This window comes from Myotis daubentonii, chromosome 9 (assembly GCF_963259705.1).
Source record: "Myotis daubentonii chromosome 9, mMyoDau2.1, whole genome shotgun sequence".
Classification (NCBI taxonomy): Eukaryota; Metazoa; Chordata; class Mammalia; order Chiroptera; family Vespertilionidae; genus Myotis; species Myotis daubentonii.
This window is the reverse complement of record NC_081848.1, coordinates 16,197,191-16,220,377: the sequence shown is the minus strand read 5'-3', so window position 1 is coordinate 16,220,377 and position 23,187 is coordinate 16,197,191. Positions and strand designations below refer to the sequence as shown.

The window sequence follows — 23,187 nt, the reverse complement described above, 5'->3', positions numbered from 1 at the left end:
ACAACGTGATGCCCTAGCCGGTTTGGCTCAGCATTAGAGTGTTGGCCTGCGGACTGGGGGGTCCCCGTTGGATTCTGATTAAAGGCACATGCCCTGGTTGCCGGGTTGATCCCCAGGAGGGGGTGTGCAGGAGGCAGCTGATCAATGATTCTCTCTCATCATTGATTCTTCTATCTCTCCCTCTCCCTTTCTCTCTGAAATCAATAAAAATATATTTTTAAAAAATGAATAAAACAACGTGGTAGATTCTGTCATCTTGGAGTTCAAGTTTGGGTAAAAGGAAATTCTGGGCTTTGTCAAACTAGAATAGGAAACTTCAGAAATTTCAAAATGCCTATAGGCATGGTACCCACAGGAGTAATTATGCCTATAAAGTTATGATCACAATGAATAAACTGGGGGATATAGAGAAGGCAGATAATAACCCTAGGCCTGATTGGCAAATGCTTCTTGAGTACTTGAAACCCAGGAGACTTAAAAAGAAACTTCCATGAACTGAGATTTTTTAAAAGTCTCTTACAAAAACCAGAAAAATGAACTTTAAAATCCACTTAATCATGGTTAATACGTTGTAGTGGAAAGAGCATGAACTTTGAGGTCAAACATTAGCAATGTTCACATCCAAGGTCTACCACTTTTGAGCTCTGCTGAGCTCTGAGACCTTGGATAAATCATTCTGTTAGAGGATCAGAGTTTCCACAGCACATTCACGGATAAGATGTTCCATCCTTCAGGGCCATTCTGAGGGTTAGACAAACTAACAAGCACAAGGCACAACCGCCTAGTGCGTCACTAACAATGACTGATAACTTCCTGGGCCTTCCTCCTCAGGCTAGTCTTTTCTTAAAATAAATATATTTTTATTGATTTCAGAGAGGAAGGGAGAGGGAGAGATGGACAGAAACATCAATGATGAGAGAGAATCATTGATCGGCTGCCTGCTGCATGACCCCCACCAGCGATCGAGCCCGCAACCTGAGCATGTGCCCTTGATCGGAATTGAACCTGGGACCCTTCAGTCCGCAGGCCAACGCTCCATCCACTGAGCCAAACCAGCTAGGGCTGCTTTTTTGTTTTTTGTTTTTATGAGTGTAAATTTATTAAAGCTTGAGATAGTGAGGCAAAGGAAGGGCGCCTGGAGATAGGATCAGGGAATCGGGGTAAGCTCAGGAGAGCTGCCTCTGACCATTGTTCCCCTGGGTGAGAGTCGGGTCTCATCAGGACCCTTAGAGCTTAGGACAGAGAAAGAGTTCAAGTTGGAAAGGACACAAACCCAGACAAGTCATGTGAAAGAGGAAATTGTAAAAGAACAGTTACTTTTTTATAGGACTAAATCTCCCAAGTCAGATGAATTAATAACAGGAAGAATACTGGGGGGGGGGGGGGGGGGGCGCGGAAAATGCAGATGTTCCCTCTCCTCTTAGCCCTCCTATTCAGCTGCAACTTGGTTATGGCACGTAGCGTTCTGCTTTGTAGAGCAGTTGTTTGCATACACCCTTCATCTTAGCCCCCTTACTACCAGGTACAGAGCAAGGGTTCAGTAAGTATTTGTGAATAATGTTGTCATGTAACTACCAATCATTAGAATTCATGAAACATGTGCATAAACATTAAAGATGGAAAAAATTTTCCACAGATTTTCTAAGGCAGGTAATGGGTGATTCTAAAGATTGTAGATATCAATATTCATGAGACAGTATTTCAGAGGAGATTTATTAACATGGTTCATGAACACAAATAAAAAGGCAATATGGAATTACTGAGGACAAGCTTTTGCTTATATATTTCCGTATTTTATGAAACTCCCCTCCATCTTTCACTCTTGTCAAAATCCATCCATATTTTGAAACGCATCTCCAAGTCTATCTTTCCCATGAAGTCATGCCTATTCATCCCAACAGATCACCCCTTCCTCTGCTGAATGCCTAAGACCTTGGTTTATTCTTGTTAAACATATAGTATCTGTTGTTTCAAATAAGATAATGTTCATGAAAGTGTTTTTGCGAACTGTCCAGTGTAATAACAACTGAGATTCAATGTTTACTGAGCACCTACTCTGAGCTTCACAATGTTTATGGAGACCTGCTCTGTGCTCCATCACATATGCTTTGTGCAGCTCATCTAGACTGGAGCAGCCTTGTAATAATATCTTTGTTAAGAGCTCGCTTAGGAACTTTCACAATTTTTATCCCATTTCATCACCACAACTCTGTAAAGTAGATATGCTGATAAGCAATAAATAGCTTTAATCAATAAATATTTGACATCAGCGGTGTGTAAAATCACTGTGCTAGTACTGGAGACATAGCAGTGAACAAAACAATCCCTGACCTCTTATTTTTAACCCTTTGAGTGCCAACCAAGATCTTAGGAACTATGCTAAACTTGCCAAGGCATTTTTGCTGATTTTACAGCAGTTTAGGAAAAAAATTATGAATCGCAAGTAAATGAAGTTACATATTCAAAAACTTAAGGAAACCTTTACTACATTGGCATATTTAGCAATATCATCATCACTAATAAAAGCAGACTTAGAACTGGACGCCATTTCGAAGCTTTGCTAGTGCTCCCGGAACTTTTGGTGAAAGACAGGAGGAGCACTCCCCGGCACTCTAGGGGTTAAACTAGAGGCCTAATGCATGAATTCGTGCACAGGTGGGGTCCCACGGCCTGGCCCCAGTCAGGGTACATCAGGGCTGGGCCTTTCAGGAGGAGGAGATGGTGGGAGGTTGGCCAGCAGGACCATCCTGATCGGGGCCCAATCAAGGCCAGGCCAGCTGGGGGAAGGGGCCGCTGGCGATTGGCCTGCGGGCCCTGTCCCTGATTCGGGTTGGGGGACTTATTGGGGGCAGGGCCGGCCATGGGGAGGAGCTGTGGACCATGGGCCAGCCAGCCTCGCCACTGAATGGGGGGGGTTGCCAATCGGGGGCCAGCAGCCTGGGGGAGGGTCCAGCCAGCCCTGCCCCTGATCGGAGTGGGGGGGGGCCTATCTGGGCTGGGGCTGGTGCGGGGGAGGGGTTGGGGAGGTGGCCGGCTGGCCCCGCCCCCTATTGGGGTGTGGGGTGTGATCAGGGGTGGGGTGGCCGGGGGAGGGGCTGCAAGCCTATTGTAGTGGGGTGGGCTGATCGAGGGCAGGGCTGCGGGGGGAAGGCGGGGGGGGGGGGGGGGGGGGGGGTGTGGGAGGAGGCGTTTGGCCTGCCTCCCCACTCTTGATCAGGGTGGGAGAGTCCAATCAGGGGCAGGCTGGCAGTGGGGAAGGGCCGTGAGGTTGGCCGGCCAGCCCCACCCCCTGATCAGCCACAGTGGGCGTCATAGCAATCAGTCATTATGGTCATTATGGTCATTATGGCCATTATGGTTGCTGGCTTTTTATATAGAGAGATAAGGAAAGTGAGGTGCACAGTAGTTGTGACATTCTTAGAATCATACTGCTAGTAAGTTACAGGTCTAAAATTTAAATCTAGGTATTCCTGGTCCCAAGTCCAAGGCATAAGCACAAGAAATGGTCACATTATTTTTATTACATAGACAATCCCCAACTTAAAATTGTATGACTTCCAGTTTTTCCTTAATGTTGTTGTGAAAGTGATATGCATTCAATAGGAACCAACTAAACTAAGCTATGATGTTCAGTGGATTATGTACATTTCTAATTTATGTTATTTTCAATTTATAATGGGTTTATCAAGATGTAACCCTATCATAAGTTGAGGAGCATCTGTATTCTACTATATATTTACATATATCATTCATTAAATTTTATTATAAAATATACTATTCATGTATATTTATATATCATATAGTTTTTAACTCTACATTCCATAGTAAATGCTTAAGTTTTACATGATCCTTATACAGGCATACCTTAGAGATATTTCAGATTTAGTTAATAAAGCAAATATCACAATAAAATGAGGCATAATCTTTTTGTTGGTAGGAGGTCTTGCCTTCAGTTTTATAAAAACAACACTTGTGAAGCACAATAAAGTGTAATAAAATGAGGTATGTCTATAATTTTAGAATAAAGTCACAAATTATCATTATCTAATTTTTTAAAAAGAAATATAAAAGTAGATCTAATTATATTTCACACCAAGCAATTACTGACTCCACTCCCAGGTGATTTGTTGATATGACTGATGATATTGGTGACTTTCATATATTTAAAGATATAACTGATATTTGCATACATGACTATCTTTGTCTTAATTGATCTTCCTGCTTGCAGTTTTATCTTGTTCTAAAGCATCCTCCATACTGTCAATAGTTTGATCCTGTTAAAATATTGATTTATTTGATCATGCTACTTTCTTGATGAAAGTCCTTGAATGGCATTCTATCACCTTTATGTGATACTCCGTCACTACTGGAATGACATTCCATCACCATTTTTAAAAAATATTTTTTATTATTGATTTTAGGGGGGAAGGAAGGGGCTGAGAGAAAGAGAGAGAGGAAGAGAGAGAGAGAGATACATGGATGTGAGAGAGATACATCGATTGGTTGCCTCCCATACTCATCCCAACCAGGGATACAACCCCAAACCTGGGTACATGCCCTGACCAGGAATCTAACCCATGACCTTCTGGTGGACTAGATAAAGATCCAACCAACTTAGTCATATCAGCCAGGGCCATCACCATTTATTAATAGAATAAAACATACTGCTCAGCTAGACACAACATCCCTCCAGCTCTTTCCTCTGCCCACCAGGCATCCTTCCTGCCTCATGCCTTTCTCCTCTTCAGGTTTTGTATTCTGCTGCCTGCACCTGGCTAAGGCATAGCCAGCCTCCAGGACTCAGTTCAGTCCTTGGCAGGAACCATTCTCTGACACATGCAACTTTTGTGAACCATACACACTATAAATCCCTCTATTACAGCTTACAATTAAATAGCATATGCAAATAAGAACTCGATCAAGTGGCTTGCTGGGCTTGAGGTCCCATTTCTTTAAGATTACTTTTCAGGTATTCAGGTACTTGTTAACTTTGTAACGTGTCCCTCAAATGTTAATAATTGGTTTCTCTTTTTGTGATATTAGCAACACCTAATGAATAGTTCACTTGAGGGTGCAAAAAATGCTGGTATTCTAATTGTCCTTCCTTCTTCATTGAATACTTCTATAAAGACAGGCTTACCCTCATCTTCTCTTCCAATATCCTGAAGTAGAGTCTGTATGGGAAAGGCAGGCTAAATGCTTGATTGTTTTCCTTATTTATCTGCCATACTTATGGTTTTATTCATGTTTTATATTTATTCAGTTGGCAAGCTGATTTAGAAAGTTATAATTTTCTAGAAAGTGGTATATTTTGCCTAAAATTTCAAAATCTATTGGCATAAAATTTTTTCTAGTATTTATGTTTTTAGAAAAATCTCTGATATATCTATAGCTACATTGTTTTTATATTTCTTGTACTATTTTCTCACTCTTCTCTTTTTTGCCTTTGAGTAATCTTGCCAAAAGTTTATTTTATTAGTCTTTACAAATAATAACTTTGGGCATTGATCTTCTGTGCTGTATCTTTGCTTTCTAATTTTATTTACTTATCTTTTTTTTGTTTGTTGGTTTGGTAATTTTATTTTATTATTGAGAATATCCCCCTTTCTCCCCCTTCTGCTCCCCCTCACTCCCCCCACCGTTTCCCACCCCATCCCAGGCCTTCACCGTTCTATTGTCTGTGTCCATGGACTATGACTAATTTGTACTTCTAAATTCCTTCTCCTTTTCACCCATTCCCCCAACATCCCTCCCATCTGGCAACTGTCAAAATATTCTCTGTATCTGTAAGTCTGTTCCTGTTCTGTTTGTTCATTTATTTTGATTTTTATATTCAATTATTGATACATATTTATTGCCATTTTATTGTTCATATTTTTTATATTTTATTTTTCTTCATCTTAAAGAAGACCGTTTAATGTTTCATGTAATATTGGTTTGGTAGTAATGAACTCCTTTAGCTTTTTCTTGTCTGAGAAGTTCTTTATCTGACCTTCAATTCTAAATGATAAGCTTTGCTGGGTAGATAATGTTGGTTGTAAGTCCTTGTTTTTCATCACTTTGGATATTTCTTGCCACTCCCTTCTGGCCTGCAAAGTTTCTGTTGAGAAATCATCTGACAGTCATATGGACACTCCCTTGTAGGTAATTATCTGTTTTTCTCTTACTGCTCTTAAGATTCTCTCTTTATCTTTAACGTTTGCCACTTTAATTATGATGTGTCTTGGTGTAGGGCTCTTTAGGTTCATCTTGTTTGTGACTATTTACTTCTCTTTCTGATTTTTCTTACTTCTAACTTCTTTAGATTACCTGTTGTTTTTCTAACTTCTTGATCTAAATATTTAGCTCATTAATTTTTAATTTTTAAGAGAAGTATCTTAATTTCTTTAAATTTAAATTCCCTCTAATTAGTATGTTTGATTGTGTAAAGAGTCTGAATTGCAATATTTTCTTTATTGTTCATTTCAAATATTTTCAAATTTCTACTATTTATCCTTTAATGGTGAGCCACTTAGAAATGTTTTTTGTTTTTTTTAAAATATATTTTATTGATTTTTTACAGAGAGGAAGGGAGAGAGATAGAGAGTTAGAAACATCGATGAGAGAGAAACATCGATCAGCCGCCTCCTGCACATCTCCCACTGGGGATGTGCCCGCAACCCAGGTACATGCCCTTGACCGGAATCGAACCCGGGACCTTTCAGTCCACAGGCCGACGCTCTATCCACTGAGCCAAACCGGTTTCGGCCACTTAGAAATGTTTTAATTAAGGTTTCAAGACTTTCCCCGGCATATATTGTGCATACCATGGGTACCATGTCCAAATATTCTACAGTCACATAAAATTTCTTACTAACAAAAGAGTAAATATAATAGCTAATATTTATTGAGTGCTAACTTTGTGCCAAGCACTGTTCTAGGTGCTTTACTTTTTTTTTTTTTATCTTTATAAAACCCCTATAAGTAGGTAGCAACAACATCATCATTTTACTGATGAATAAACTGAGGCACAGTTTATCTATCTATATAAAACCCTAATATGCAATCCACCAACAGTGAAACTACTGGTAGAACAATGGGTCGCTGTGATGTGCACTGACCACCAGGGGGCAGATGCTCAATGCAGGAGCTGCCCCCAGCCCACAGCCCACAGGTGGAGGTGGGGGCAGGGCTGGCAAGTGAACAGCGCCAGGCCAACCAAAGCAGGTGCCAGCAGGGGCCCTGATCACCCCGCCGGTCATCCCACAGATCGGCCCTGATCACCAGCCAGGCCTAGGGACCCTACCCATGCACAAATTTCATGCACCAGGCATCTAGTATTTATGTAAAGTGAGGTTTGGGGTGTTATCAAAAGAAATCATATTAGATCGCCTTCAGTATAGTAGTTTTTATTACATACAAACACAACAGATATGCTATATATTTTATATTACATTCTACCAAAAATGAATTTATTTATTTTTTATTGCCACATAATATTCCATTGTGTAAATGTACCATAGTTTTTTTATCCACTCATCTGCTGATGGGCACTTAGGCTGTTTCCAAATCTTAGCTATTGTAAATTGTGCTGCTGTGAACATAGGGGTGCATATATCCTTTCTGATGAGTATTTCAGGTTTCTTAGGATATATTCCTAGAAGTGGGATCAGTAGGTCAAATGGAAGTTCCATTTTTAATTTTTTGAAGAAACTCCATACTATTTTCTACAGTGGCTATACAAGTCTGTATTTCCACCAGCAGTGTACTAGGGTTCCCTTTTGTGCACAATCTCTCCGACACTTGTTGTTTGTTGATTTGTTGATGATAGCCATTCTGACAGATGTGAGGGGCTATCTCTCGGATGATTAGTGACTTTGAGCATTTTTTCATATGTCTCTTGGCTTTCTGTATGTCCCCTTTGAAGAAGTCTCTATTTAGGTCCTTTCCCCACTTTTCAATTGGATTGTTGTCTTCCTTTTATTAAGTTGTATGAATTCCCTATACAGTTTGGAGATTAACCCTTCATCAGATGTGTCATTGACAATATGTTCTCCCATGTAGTGGGCTCTCTTGTTATTTTGGTGATGGTTTCTTTCACTGTGCAGAAGCTTTTTATTTTCATGTAGTCCCATTTGTTTATTTTCTCTTTCGTTTCCATTGTCCTAGGAGCTGTATCAGTAAACATAATGCTACAAGAGATGTCTGATATTTTGGTGCCTATAGTTTCTTCTAGGACTTTATGGTTTCCCATCTTACATTTAAGTATTTTATCCATTTTGAATTTATTCTTGTGTATCAGGTAAGTTGGTGGTCTAGTCTTATTTTTTTTTTTTTTTTGCATGTACCTGTCCAATTTTCCCAACACCATTTATTGAAGAGACTGTCTCTGCTCCAATGTATGCTCTTGCCTCCTTTGTCAAATATTAATTGAGCATAATGGCTATGGTCGATTTCTAGGTTCTCTGTTCTATTCCATTGACCTATGTGCCTGTTTTTGTGCCAGAACCAGGCTGTTTTGAGCACAGTGGCTTTGTAGTATAACTTGATATCTGGTATTATGATTCCTCCGACTTTGTTCTTCTTTCTCAGAATTGATGTGGCTATTTGGGATCTTTTTTGGTTCCATATAAATTTTTGGAGTGTTTTTTCTAGTCTATGAAATATGCCATTGGTATTTAACAGGGATTTCATCGAATCTGTAGATTGCTTTGGGTAATATGGACATTTTAATGTTGTTGATTCTACCAAACCATGAACATGGTATATTCTTCCACTTGTTTATATCTTCCTCTACCTCTTTTTTCAACATTCTGTAATTTTCAGAGTACAGGACTTTTGCCTCCTTGGCTAAGTTTATTGCTAAGTATCTTAATTTTTTGTTGCAATGGTAAATGGGATTGGTTGTTAGTTTCTCTTTCAGAGAGTTCACTATTGGTGTATAAAAATGCTATGGATTCTTGGGTGTTAATTTTGTATCCTGCTACGTTTCTGAATTCATTTATTAAAACTAGTATTCTTTTGATGGAGTCTCTTGGGTTTTCTATGTACAGTACATGTCATCTGCGAATAATGAGTTTTACTTCCTCCTTTCCAATTTGGATGCCTTTTATTTCTTCTTCTTGTCTGATCGCTATGACCAGGACTTCCAGAACTATATTGAATAAGAGTGGTGAAAGAGGGCATCCCTGTCTTGTTCCTGTCCTTAGGGGAAATGGTTTTAATTTTTGCCCATTGAATATGATGGTGGCTGTATGTTTGTCATACATGGACTTTATAATGTTGATGTAGATTCCCACTTTGCTAAGAGTTTTTATGAAAAAAGGATGTTGAATTTTGTCAAATGCTTTTTCTGCATCAATTGATATGATCATGTGATTTTTGTCTTACAATCTGTTTATGTGCTGTATCACATTTATTCATCTGTAAATATTGTACCAGCCTTGTATCCCTGGAATAAATCCCACTTGGTCATGATGTATGATCTTTTTTTGATGTATTTCTGGATCCGATTTGCTAAAATTTTTGTTGAGGGTTTTAGCATCTATTTTAATTCAGGAATACTGGCCTATAATTCTCTTTCTTTGTAATGTCTTTATCTGGTTTTAGAATTAGGGTAATGCTAGCTTCATAAAAAAGAGCTTGGAAGTGTTTCTTCCTCTTAGATTTTTTTGAAATAATTTGAGGAGTATAGGTGTTAGTGTTGTGCCCAGATTTCAAAGTTCCCAAGACCCCCAGGGAGCCAGTCAGTCCGATGCAAAAGCAAAGAGTCATCTATTTCAAACCCGGGTTTGGCTCCCCTGCCACACTCACCGATGCAACGGTAAGCTCCAGTGGCCAAGAGAGAGAGAGGCCTGATGGGACAGGGGGTTTTAAAGGGGGGTGGAGTGAGGGCAGGAGAGGGGACTGTGGGCCCCACTGATTGGCCAGGCGCGAGTCGGGTCATCTCTATGGCGCGCACGTCCCTTGATTGTCATTGGTTAGTTTAAAGAAATCCTGGGCGTGGCCAGCAGGGGCCTGGGCTTCCGGGAAGAAGGCACTCTCCTGAGCACATGGCGGCCGCCCCAAAAATGGAGGACCCAGGGCAAGATGGAGGGTGCAGTCCTAGCCCCCCCCAGGGCGAGCTGAGCCCGGGCTCCAGGGGCCAGTCCGGTTGCTGGGGGTCCAGTAGATCGACCAGTTCCAGCCCAGGCAGGAAGTCCACGTCCTCCGTCTAGTTCCCGGGGGCGTCAGCGATCGCCTCCTCCTCCATCTCCTCGGGCGAGGGCACGCGCCCCGCCCCGCCGCCGCTGCTGCTGCCGCGTGGGTCCGGTCCGGGGGCGGCGGGCGGGTGGCAGCCTGCGCCGGGCTCCCGCCGTGGGCTGGGGAGTCGGTGCCCAAGGCCGCCAGCAGCGTGGTCAGGCCCCGAGACGACTGGCCCTTTCAATCCCCCCTTTGTCTTGGAACTTCCGGCTCAATCATGAGACGGACTGCATTTCTATTCCACCGTTGCTAGAGGCCCGTACTGGGCATACAGAACTATCAACTGAACTATCCCTATAAGCTTAACAAATGGTCCGGTGGAAGGGAAAGAAACCATTTTAGATTCAACAACTTCTATTGAAATAGGATTTTTCTTCTTAAAATTCCTCCATGCCTATCAAAAAGCCAAATCAAGATTAATTTATCTACTGTCCTGATGTTTGCATAAACACAACAAGAATGGTAACTGACTATCTTTGCTGGAATTTCATGGTTGAACCTTAATGTGCCCCGTAGGGCCAGGAAGCCAAGCCACCCAGATGCCATCAGGCCTGCCTGCAGTATCTGCTGAGTTAGGTGAATCCCTCACCTGTAGCAACTCCACCTGAGCCCACGCTCCAGGCTTTAAGGCCCATCTCAGTAGCCCTCCTACTCGTTGCGGCCCAGAGTGTGTGGGGGTTCCGCAGGGATGCAGAGGCATCTTTACTGCTCCCCTTCTACTCTTACCAACCGCCAGTGATGGTAGGGCATGGGCCTGACGCTCCAGCGCCAGCCATCTTCAGGGCTCCCAAGCAGGATACCAGGCTTTCTTCGTGGCATTCTTAGTGGCTTCAAGTCTTTAGAGCTCAGACAGGGCTCTTTAAAACATGATACTCCAGTCAAAGTTTTCCGTTAATAAAACCATTATTAGGAACCAGTCTCATTGGATCTATGCAAAGAAACGTACTTATTTAGCATTGCCAGATTTCGGAGGAATTACATAAGGAGAAAAACATACTGATCTACTCTAAGATTTTCTGACTTTCCTTGCTAATTCCTTTTCATGGATTTAAAACAAAACAGTAACTGTTGGTATAAAACCTTCTTTCTATGCATAACTATTCCTCAGACCTTCTATTCTAAACAGGCTTTTTCCAGTTTTACTACCCCTGACATGGGCATGGTGACTCAGGCCTGCAAGACAGTATTACAGGCTGCCAACTGTTAGCTGTCTCTCAACAGAGACCAAAACCTGATGGGCACCGTTCCCTGCCCAGTTGGACACCTGCCCTCTTGGCAGCTAGGCACCCTTTACTTTTGGGGGTCACCCCACACAGCTCCCTTCCAGGATAGCCAACATACATTCAAAACCTGCAAAAGAATCAAAGGTTAATATAACATATCAATACAATGAAAAACATGTGACCCCATAAATTGTCCTTGTCTCTTTGGAGCCTTGTCCATGAAGATGCAGGCATTATCTAAGTGTATTACACAGTATTGTGGGGGCTCCTGGTGACAGGAGTGATCGCGAGCCATGTTACCGGCATCAGGTAGGTCGAGCACGCCGTAGCTTGAGCTTGAGCGGGTTGTGTTGATCTCGATCGATGCTCCATTTGGTGATGAAGTCTTTCTGGGTCATGGATGGATCCGCTGACCGGACGTGAGTGTGATGGATCCAGGTCGCGACACCGTCTACCTTTACAGTCTTGGGATCTTGAGCAGACAGGAACAGATGTGGAGGCCTCCCTTTCTCACATCCTAGGACAGGACTTTTGACCTATGTCTCATCCAGATAGAAACGGTCCACATTTATATCACAAAATACCAACAAATCAGTTTCAGTTGTGTAGCCAGTCTGAGTTTTGACTTCTCTCTGGAAGTCTCAGAGATGGTGAATACCATCTAGAAGCTATTAATCCATTCACACAGTCCCCCAAAAGTTAAAGAGGAAGGAAAGAATCATTCAATGTCACTCAAGAGGATTTTGGCGAAACAACAAAATTGACAGATTAAACACATTGGAAAACCAAGGCCAGAAGTACCCTCTGACGCTTCAGGGGTACCAAGGAAGGAGAAGTTAGGCCACAACCAGCCCTTCTCACAATCCACCATTAGTGACCAGTCCCAGCTCACTGGTCTACCATCCATTTAACATATCTTTTTTCCTCCTATCACACCAAGGCCATGCTTTCCAGGTAGCTAGAACTTTTAGCCTTAATTTTTAGGTGATTAGCACTAGTTAAACAATTTTAAACAACAAAGATACATATTTAAGTAAACACATTATCTAGAACCTAGGTTAAACTTAGGCATATCCTGGGTCTCCCAAATACTGAGTTGGCAAGGTAACTGGAGCCCTTTAAGATCAGTATGAAACCACAGTTTCTACCTGAAGGACTTTGACATAACCTTTAATTGTCCTTAGTTTAAGGAAGGCAGTGTTTTCTAGATTTCATTTCTCAATACTTAACCAACAGATTTAATTCTGTCTTCTAGATTTTTCATGAGGCAAATTACTTTTTACTTTCAAGTGGCTCTGGAGAACCACATTCGAGCCTTGCAAGACAGGTTTTTGGCCTCCCTGGTCTTTTCAGATGTAAATTGACCACATTCTTTAAGATTTTGCTGCAGGCAGGAGGCGACTATCTCCTCCCTCCATTAAGAAAAGCTTTCTTAATTAACAAAGGACCAGTTTTTTTTTTTTTTTTTTTTCCTTTGGAAAAACTGTTCTTTATTATGGATTAGTCTTGGGATTTATCCTGCACTTTTGAAAGGAGACGCTAGCTTAAAACCCTATCCAAAATCGGACGGTGCGCACATTAGTTTTAAGCCGGCTTTTCTCCCTACAAGTGCACAGAAATCCCAGACGCATTTACTTGGGGATGGGGTGACCTGTTTCCACAGACCCTCACTCAGGCGGCCGTGGACTACCACACAAAGGAGGGGGGAGGGCAGTCCCCCTCCCTCCACACTCAGACATTCAAACAATCCATTCAATTCCTAACAACTTCCCAACCCCTGAGGGAGCTCTAAAGCCTCCCCCAGTCTCCTTGAAATGATCAATCACAATACCCAAAGGTGCAGTCTGAGTCCATCCCATAACATCCATCCAGTACAAACACAGAACACTAAACAGGGCCCGAAAATACAGGCTTCCAATTCCATGGAAGCCAAACCCGAAAGCTAGACAATGGCCTTATACCAAACTAGCTAGCAGGAGCGACCTGCTTTCCGCGAGGGGCATATCCATCCCTCTGAGGGGCATATCCATCCCTCCTGGGGTGAGGGGCATATCCATCCCTCCTGGGGAGCGGAACGTCTTCCAACTCTCCCCCGCCTGTGGTCGTTCACGGCGCGTCCGCCTAGACCCCTCAGGCAATCCAGAAACGAGCTCAAACAGAACAGAACACACAAGGACACACACCTACTGCGGTCAGTCAGACTCTTCGGACTGGGGGTCCCTCAGTGGTCCTGGGAATCCCGGGAGAGCCCCCAAAATGTTGTGCCCAGATTTCAAAGTTCCCAAGACCCCCAGGGAGCCAGTCAGTCCGATGCAAAAGCAAAGAGTCATCTATTTCAAACCCGGGTTTGGCTCCCCTGCCACACTCACCGATGCAACGGTAAGCTCCAGTGGCCAAGAGAGAGAGAGGCCTGATGGGACAGGGGGTTTTAAAGGGGGGTGGAGTGAGGGCAGGAGAGGGGACTGTGGGCCCCACTGATTGGCCAGGCGCGAGTCGGGTCATCTCTATGGCGCGCACGTCCCTTGATTGTCATTGGTTAGTTTAAAGAAATCCTGGGCGTGGCCAGCAGGGGCCTGGGCTTCCGGGAAGAAGGCACTCTCCTGAGCACATGGCGGCCGCCCCAAAAATGGAGGACCCAGGGCAAGATGGAGGGTGCAGTCCTAGCCCCCCCCAGGGCGAGCTGAGCCCGGGCTCCAGGGGCCAGTCCGGTTGCTGGGGGTCCAGTAGATCGACCAGTTCCAGCCCAGGCAGGAAGTCCACGTCCTCCGTCTAGTTCCCGGGGGCGTCAGCGATCGCCTCCTCCTCCATCTCCTCGGGCGAGGGCACGCGCCCCGCCCCGCCGCCGCTGCTGCTGCCGCGTGGGTCCGGTCCGGGGGCGGCGGGCGGGTGGCAGCCTGCGCCGGGCTCCCGCCGTGGGCTGGGGAGTCGGTGCCCAAGGCCGCCAGCAGCGTGGTCAGGCCCCGAGACGACTGGCCCTTTCATTAGTTTGTCTTTGAATGTTTGTTAAAACTCCCCTGTGAATCCACCTGGACAAGGGTTTTGTTTGCTGGGAGTTTTTTTACTACTGCTTTAATTTCATCAGTAGTTATCAGCCTATTCATGCTTTCTGATTCTTACTGATTGAGTTTTGGAAGATTTTATTTTTCTAGGAATAAGTCCATTTTGTCCAGGTTTTCCCATTTGTTGGAATAAAGTCATTCATAGTATTTTTTTTTTTTTTTGCAATCCTTTGTATTTCTGTGAGGTCAATTGTTACTTCACCTATTTTGTTTCTGATTTTGTTTATTTGGGTCCTCTCTCTTTGTTTCCTGGTGAGCCTAGCTAGAGGTTCATCAATCTCATTTATCCTTTCAAAGAACCAGCTCTTAGTTTTATTGTTCTCTTGTTTTTTGGTCTCTGTGTCATTTATTTTTGCTCTGATTTTTATTATTTCCTTCTTTCTACTGTTCTGGACTTTTCTTGTTCTAATTCTTTCAGTTGTAGGGTTAGATAACTTATTACCAGTTTTTCTTGTTTTTTGAGGTAGGCCTGTTGTGCTATGAACTTCCCTCTCAGGACTGCTTTCACTGTGTCCCATAGATTTTGGATTGTTATGTGTTCATTGTCATTTGTTTCCAGGACATTTTTCATTTCTTCTTTGATCTCTTTGGTAACCTATACATTGTTTAATAGCATGCAATTTGGCCTCCATGTATTTTATTGTTTTTGAGTGTTTTAATTGTAGCTGATTTCTAATTTCATGCCATTGTGGTCTAAGAAGATGCTTGATATGATTTCAGTCTTCTTAAATTTGTAAAAACTTAGCTTGTGTCCTAATATGTGGGCTATCCTTGAAAATGTCCCATGTGTACTTGAGAAGAATATATATTCCATAATTTTGGGGTGGAATGTTCTGAAGATGTCAATTAGTTCCATCTGTTCTAGAATGTCATTTAGGATTGCTGTTTCCTTGTTGATTTTTAACAAAGAGGGAGCAAGGTCAGAAAATGCAGCAGTTTCCTGGGAGGAAACTTAGAGCCAGCACATGAGAGAAAGTTAGATCCAGGAGATCATAAAATGACAAAATGGCATAATTTTCTGCTAGAGGGATCTATATGACACATAATTATTTTTATAAATTAAAAAATATGAAGCCCAAAATGTTAAGTGACTTGCCACAGTCACTGAAACACACAGAAATCAGGACTAGAATTCCAGGACCCCTGATTAACAATCTTAATGTTTTTATCTTCCTATCTTAATGCTCTCTATTGGTTAATGATACCCCTTTAATGAGGTAAAAATAACATGTGTAAAGTGCTTTCAGCATTTTCACATACATTAACTACTTTGATTATCTAATTATATTATCAAGATAAGGTAGTATAGTATAATAGTTTAGGTCATAGGCTCCAGGGTTAGACTGTGAATCTCTGCCTCATCACTTGCTATGTGATCTTGAATAAGTTACTTAATTTGTCAAGCCTCAGTTTCCCCATCTGTAGATTGGGAATATAACAATACGCACCCCAAAGAATAGATGTGAAGAGTAAATGAAGTAATGCACATTAAGGACTTAGCCTGGCACCTGATTGTGATTGGATGTGATTGCCTGAATGTGATTGTTGTTACGCTTTCATTTTATAGATGAAAAACTGAGGTTCAGGGAAATGGTTGAGTATCTCTCCTAAGGGCACATACTTACAAGTAAGTGATAGATCAAGAATTTAATTTCGGTTTTCTTGCTTTAAAATTTCATACTCTTTCCATCCCTGTATAATTCACAGACTCGATGCACTTGGTTTTCCTCTAACTAATTATAGTAGTTCTTCTACTTTGGGTTGCAACTCAGTCAATAAAGAAAAAATAATATCCCAATGTATTTGGATGGGAGAAAATTAAAAAAACAACAACTCTTGTATTCAATCAGATTTTATTTTGCTGTCATTATAAAGTCTAATAGATTATAAATAAATATTAATATTTTGTGTGTTAATATAACATTCCTTAAATCTAATTGGTGGTTAAAAACGTTTTGTTACATAAAGAAACAAATTTCATTCAAATAAGATTAAATATATATAAATGTTATAATTATATAAATTTATTCATGTATGAATTATATAATTACATCTTTTATATGATATATATCTTATTATATATAATTTATATATAGTTATATAATATACAACTTGTATATATGTAGAAGTATATAATAATTACATAAATTATACACATACATTTTATATAATACTAGAAGCCCAGTGCATGAATTTGTGCATGGGTGGGGTCCATCCGGCCCAGCCCCTGTTGGGAGGAGGAGCCAGGGGGAGGTTGGGCAATCAGGTGGGACTGGCCGGGGGGGGAGGGGCTTCAGGAAGTTGGCTGGCCTGCCCCGCCCTCTATTGGGGTAGGGAGGGCGATCAGGGGTGGGGCCAGCCCAGGGGAAGGGCCACGGGAGGTTGGTTCGCTGGTCACAGTGGGTGTCATAGCAACAGGTCGTTCTGGTTGTTACGGCATTCTGGTCGCTGGCTTTTTATATATATTCTATATAATAAAAGGGTAATATGAAAATTGACCCTAACAGCAGAACGACTGGGAATGACTGGTCACTATGACACACACTGACCACCAGGGGGCAGATGCTCAATGCAGGAGCTGCCCCCTGGTGGTCAATGTGCTCCCACAGGGGGAGCTCTGCTCAGCCACAAGCCAGGCTGACCGGCTGCCAGCACAGCAGTGGTGGCGGGAGCCTCTCCCGCCTCCTCAGCAGCACTAAGGATGTCTGACTGCAGTTTAGGCCTGCTCCCTGCTTGCAAGTGGACATCCCCCCAGGGCTCTGGGCTGCCAGAGGGATGTCTGACTGCCAGGTTAGGCCCGATCCCCCAGGGAGCAGGCCTAAGCCAGCAGGTGGACATCCCCTGAGGGGTCCCAGACTGTGAGAGGGCACAGGCCAGGCTGAGGGACCCCCCAAGTGCACAAATTTTTGTGCACTGGGCCTCTAGTATTATTATAATTATGCAAAAATAGTATATAATAAATGATACATAAATAATATAATGTAGTGGGGCCTTGACTTACTAGTTTAATTCGTTCCGTGACGGAGCTCGTAACTCAAATTACTCACATGTCAAATCAATTTTCACCATTACAATGAATTGAAATGCCATTAATCCATTCCAGACACCCAAAAAACACCGCAATTGTTTTGTTAAATGTTTTTAAATAAGAAAAATATATTTAAAAATAACGAATATTGTATAAAAACACAATACTGAACAATAGAATGTAGTGCAATAAACTTGTTTTATTAAGTTTAATGTACAGCATTTACCTTGGAGGTCAAATGACTTAAAGATGCTGATGCAGTTGGAGGAGAAAGGCTAAACTGAATAACTGAATAACTGAATCTTATTTGCTGATTTTTGCCCTTTTCGCCATGCTTTCATCATTTTCATCTACAGGAGTTTTTGATAAAAACCTGTCCAATGAGATCTGTTTCTTTCTTTCTTTCTTTTTTTAAATATATTTTATTGATTTTATACAGAGAGGAAGGGAGAGAGATAGAGAGTTAGAAACATCGATGGGAGAGAAACATCGATCAGCCGCCTCCTGCACATCTCCTACTGGGGATGTGCCCGCAACCCAGGTACATGCCCTTGACAGGAATCGAACCTGGGACCTTTCAGTCCGCAGGCTGATGCTCTATCCACTGAGCCAAACCGGTTTCGGCCAATGGGATCTGTTTCATCCTCCCTTTCAGAATATTTCTGAAATGAGTTAGGCAAGTGTCATTAAATAGCTCCATCGCACGCCCAGTTACAATTTTTTCTGGGTGTTTCTTTTGAATAAAGTCTGAAAGTTTCTCCCACATTCCCAACATTTCCTTTATCTCATTTATAGAGATAACCTCCTCCTCCTCCGTGTCATCTATTCACTGCAAAACCTCCCTGTGCTTCTGCATCTGTAGCTCCTTTAGCTCCTGCGCTGTCAGTTCCTCGGAGTGCTCCTCCATGAGCTCGTTGATGTCACCTTCCTTTACTTCCGAGCTCACTGCCTCACCATGTCTGACAACGGAGTGAATGCCGGTCCTCTTTATGAAATTTTCGAACCAGCCCAGACTGGCTTTAAATGGCTCACCGATGCCTTGTCCATTGCAGTGCCTGGGGTCTGCTGCAGCAAATCTTGTAAATAGCTCATGCCTTCTCGCAGATTGTAGCCTTCATCACGGTATCTTCTGCGAGCTGCTTCTCCGTTAACCACACCATTAGCAGCTTCTCCATATTTTCATGGGTAGATGTCCGCTGTTTAGAAATTATTTTAATGCCCTTGGCTGGAGTTGCAGCCTGTATCGACTCCTTCTGCTCCAGTGTGGTGCAGATGGTGGAAGTGCTGCGCTCGCACTGCTTCGCCAAGTCGATCACACGCACTGCTCGGTCATGTTTTTCGATAATTTCTTTCTTTCTTTAATTCAATGCACATCATCCTCTGCTTCTTCTCAGCACTGTCCTTCACACTTACTTTCTTCAGATCCATGGTTGAAAAAACGAAGTTTTGCAAAATAACTGCAAGCACAAATTCAAGCACAACACTGATGCTTCAACTAAGAGCTAACCGCTTATAGTGAACGAGTGAAACATGTGATGCTGGGCTGATGTTGTGGCGTTCACTGTGATGTTCTCTGCGCTAACTAGCGGTGGGGCATCTGAAGCTGGCTCGTAACCTGAACTTTAGCTTGCAACTCAAAGCAAAAAATTGGCCGAGAGACGGCTCATATCTCGAAAAACTTGTTAGTTGGGACACTCGTAAGTCAAGGCCCCACTGTATCTACTAGAGGCCCGGTGCACAAAAATTTGTGCACTCAGGGTGGGGGGCATCCCTCAGCCCAACCTGTGCCCTCTCACAGTCTGGGACCCCACGGGGGATGTCCACCTGCTGGCTTAGGCCCACTCCCTGGGAGAATTGGGCCTAAGCTGGCAGTCAGACATCAATATGGCAGCCCGGGAGCCCTCGGGGGATGTCCACTTGCCAGTGGGGAGCAGGCCTAAGCTGCAGTCGGACATCCTTAGCGCTGCTGAGGAGGCAGGAGAGGCTCCCGCCACCACCGCTGTGCTGGCAGCCGGCAGCCTGGCTTGTGGCTGAGCAGAGCTCCCCCTGTGGGAGCACACTGACCACCAGGGGGCAGCTCCTGCATTGAGCATATTTCCCCTGGTGGTCAGTGTGTGTCATAGTGACCAGTCATTCCCAGTCGTTCTGCTGTTAGGGTCAATTTGCATATTACCCTTTTATTATATAGGATAGAGGCCTGGTGCACGGGTGGGGGCTGGCGGGGGGCTGGCTGCTTTGCCCTGAAGGGTGTCCCGAATCAGGGTGGGGGTCCCGCTGGGGTGCCTGGTCAGCCTGGGTGAGGGACTGATGGCTGTTTGCACGCTGGCCAAGCCCCCCAGCAGGGACCCTCACCCCATGGGGGTGTGGCCAGCCTGAGTGAGGGAATGAGGGCCGTTTTCAGGCTGGCCACACCCCCCGATGACCCAAGCTCCCAGCCTCTCCTTTTTTTCTTTTTTTTTCTGGGATTTATTTATCTTCTTCTTTTTTTTTTTTTTTAAATATGTTTTATTGATTTTTTACAGAGAGGAAGGGAGAGAGATAGAGAGTTAGAAACATCGATGAGAGAGAAACATCGATCAGCTGCCTCCTGCACATCTCCTACTGGGGATATGCCTGCAACCGAGGTACATGCCCGTGACTGGAATCGAACCTGGGACCTTTCAGTCCACAGACCGACGCTCTATCCACTGAGCCAAACCGGTTTCGGCTATTTATCTTCTATAATTGAAACTTTGTAGCCTTGAGCAGAACCCAGGGCCTGCCAGGGCAGGCGGGAAGCTTGACTTTCTCCATAGCCAGGGGAACCCAAGCCTCCTGCTTGCTCCAGCTCCATAGCTACTGCCATCTTAGTTGGGTTAATTTGCATACTTTCTCCTGATTGGCTGGTGGGCATTGCTTGTGGGGATGGCTTGAGTATAGCAGAGGGATGGTTAATTTGCATGTTTTTCTTTTATTATATAGGATACAGTGTATATTATATATATGTTTATGTGTTTATAATTCATCTTTTTTTTTTAAATGTCCTCTTTTTTTTTTAATATATTTTATTGATTTTTTACAGACAGGAAGGGAGAGAGATAGAGAGTTAGAAACATCGATGCGAGAGAAACATCGATCAGCTGCCTCCTGCACATCTCCCACTGGGGATGTGCCCGCAACCCAGGTACATGCCCTTGACCTGAATCGAACCTGGGACCCCTCAGTCCGCAGGCCGACGCTCTATCCACTGAGCCAAACCGGTTTCGGCTACAATTCATCTTAAAATGTGCAGCAATTCAATAAAATATCCTTGAATTATAAAAATGTGAAGGAAAAATATAAACTGATGTTATTTTAATAAACCTGTGTTTAATAGCTTTTCCTACTGCACTTTGCAAAGCCTTCTCCATAAACCCATTGCAAAACATTCTCCATCTCAGCCTCTGTCTACTGTATTATGCAGACATGAAAAATCAACCAGTTTACTGTGTATGTGTAAACAGCCTGGTCTTTAGGCCATTTTCAGTCAGTTGTAACATCCAGTGCAACTTTGCATAACATACTCAGGCTATGATTCGTAAGTGTGATCTGTAAAATAACTGGGATGAATTTTGATGTATACCTATATAAATAGATTTGCTAAGAGAAATGTACTTTAAGGAAAGATAAATCTGTAAATAAACTGATTTATATATTTAAAAAATTTGAGATATGATTGACATTATATGAGTTTCAAGTGTGCAACATAATGATTCTATATTTGTATATACTGAGAAATGATCACCATAATTACTCTAACAGCCATCATTATCTGTCACTATACATAGGTACAAATTTTTATATGCCTCTGTATATACTATACTCATATATACACATATATACATAGGTGTACATAAATATATATTTTATATCACTATAAACAACTCCAATATCCCATCATTGCAATCAAAGGAGGGACGTAGGTGGGTTACATGAAATTCATTGGTGATAGATTAAGAAGGTGGGATAAAGCAAAGCTGAGGAAACCCCTAGGATAAAAAGTAAAATGATGAACACATACTTATGCGGGTGCAGGAACAGTTAACATGATAATGAAGGAATCTGTGGTATCTGTCCTGGCGCCCAGCACATTTGGTTGTGCCTCAAGGGCTCCAGAAAAAGGGAAGTTACAAATTACCCAGACATTTCAAGGGTATGTTATCATAGATGCAAAAAGACAGATAGGCTCAGTTAAGGTAAAGGTTGACCTTGTCAGTGAAGATACCGGCCTAGGACATAACTGTCCACCATCACTGCTTTTAAAGTTTAATTTCAGACCATCCTTTGTGGTTACTTTAGGTCTCTGAGTTTGCAAGACTGCCATGCAGGCCTCCCCTGAGCTTGTCAGGTCAGCATGTGGCCCCTTTTGTCCACAGGTATATACATTTGTCACAGCTCATAGAAGAGCTTAAAATGTGAGCACTTTACTGTATGTAAATTAGGCCTCCATGAAGTTGATTTTAAAAGATATCCCCCTTGAACTGAGAAAAGATGGCTGCAGAGTAGGTGGATCTTTCTCATACCTCCTCCCAGAATCCAACTGGAATTAAAACTAAATTGGGGAATATTTACCCTGAATTTCCAGCTGAAGGCTGGCTAAAGAGGCTTTTATTTTATTTTATTTTAAATATGTTTTTTAGTGATTTCAGAGAGAGGAAGGGTGAGGGAGAGATAGAAAAATCTACGGAGAGAGAGGATCATGGATCAGCTGCCTCCTACACACCCGCTACTGGGAGTGCCTTGACCTGGAGTCAAACTGTGACCTGTGGTTCATAGGTTGACGCTCAACCACTGAGCAACGCCATCTGAGCAACCAGATCACTTTTCATACCTCTGTGACTTCCTACTAGTAAATAAACGTTCGCTTATATTTGAAACTCATCCCTACCCCCGAAAAAAATAATAGTCATGTTGATTTTAATAGATGTGATAGAGAGCATCCTTATCTTTTTGCCAATTTTAATGGAAATGGTTTTTTAAATGATTTAAACATTTTACCATTCAGTTTAAAGTTTTCTGGCAATTTTTGGAAAATAGGTTTATCAATTTAAAAAAGTGTGTTACTATGGAAAATAACCTCTCAGGGTGATCTGATGATAAATTCCTAACTGGGTAGGCCACTGTGGGTTGTCACGCCCAGGCCTCTAACTTCTGTACTAAAAGGAAGCTTATGTATGCCGTAAGCAAGCCCTGTCCATTGTTTCTAAGCAGCCGTGAGCCCAGCTTCTGGTTCAGCTGCACTCCCCCTGTGGGAGCGTGCCTTGAGCATCTGCCCCCTGGTGGTCAGTGCGCATCATAGTGACCAGTTGTTCCTCCATTTGGTCAATTTGCTTATTATCCTTTTATTATATAGGATAGCATTATGTGGCTTTTCAAAAGTATTGGTGTAATGAATTATAGCAGGGGTCCTCAAACTTTTTAAACAGGGGGCCAGTTCACTGTCCCTCAGACCGTTAGAGGGCCAGACTATAGTTTAAAAAAAAAACTATGAACAAATTCCTATGCACACTGCACATATCTTATTTTGAAGTAAAAAAACAAAATGGGAACAAATACAATATTTGTATTTACGCGGGCCATAGTTTGAGGACCCCTGAATTATAGTGATTGAATTACAAATATTAAACCATACTAGCAT

The 23,187-nt window shown here is 42.7% G+C and overlaps 1 long non-coding RNA gene across 1 annotated transcript in view; it reads right to left on the bottom strand.

Moving 5' to 3' along the window:
- LOC132240607 (uncharacterized) overlaps nucleotides 1-23,187 on the bottom strand; it is a 419,797-nt gene that overhangs the window by 29,014 nt on the left and 367,596 nt on the right. The window lies entirely within an intron of this gene.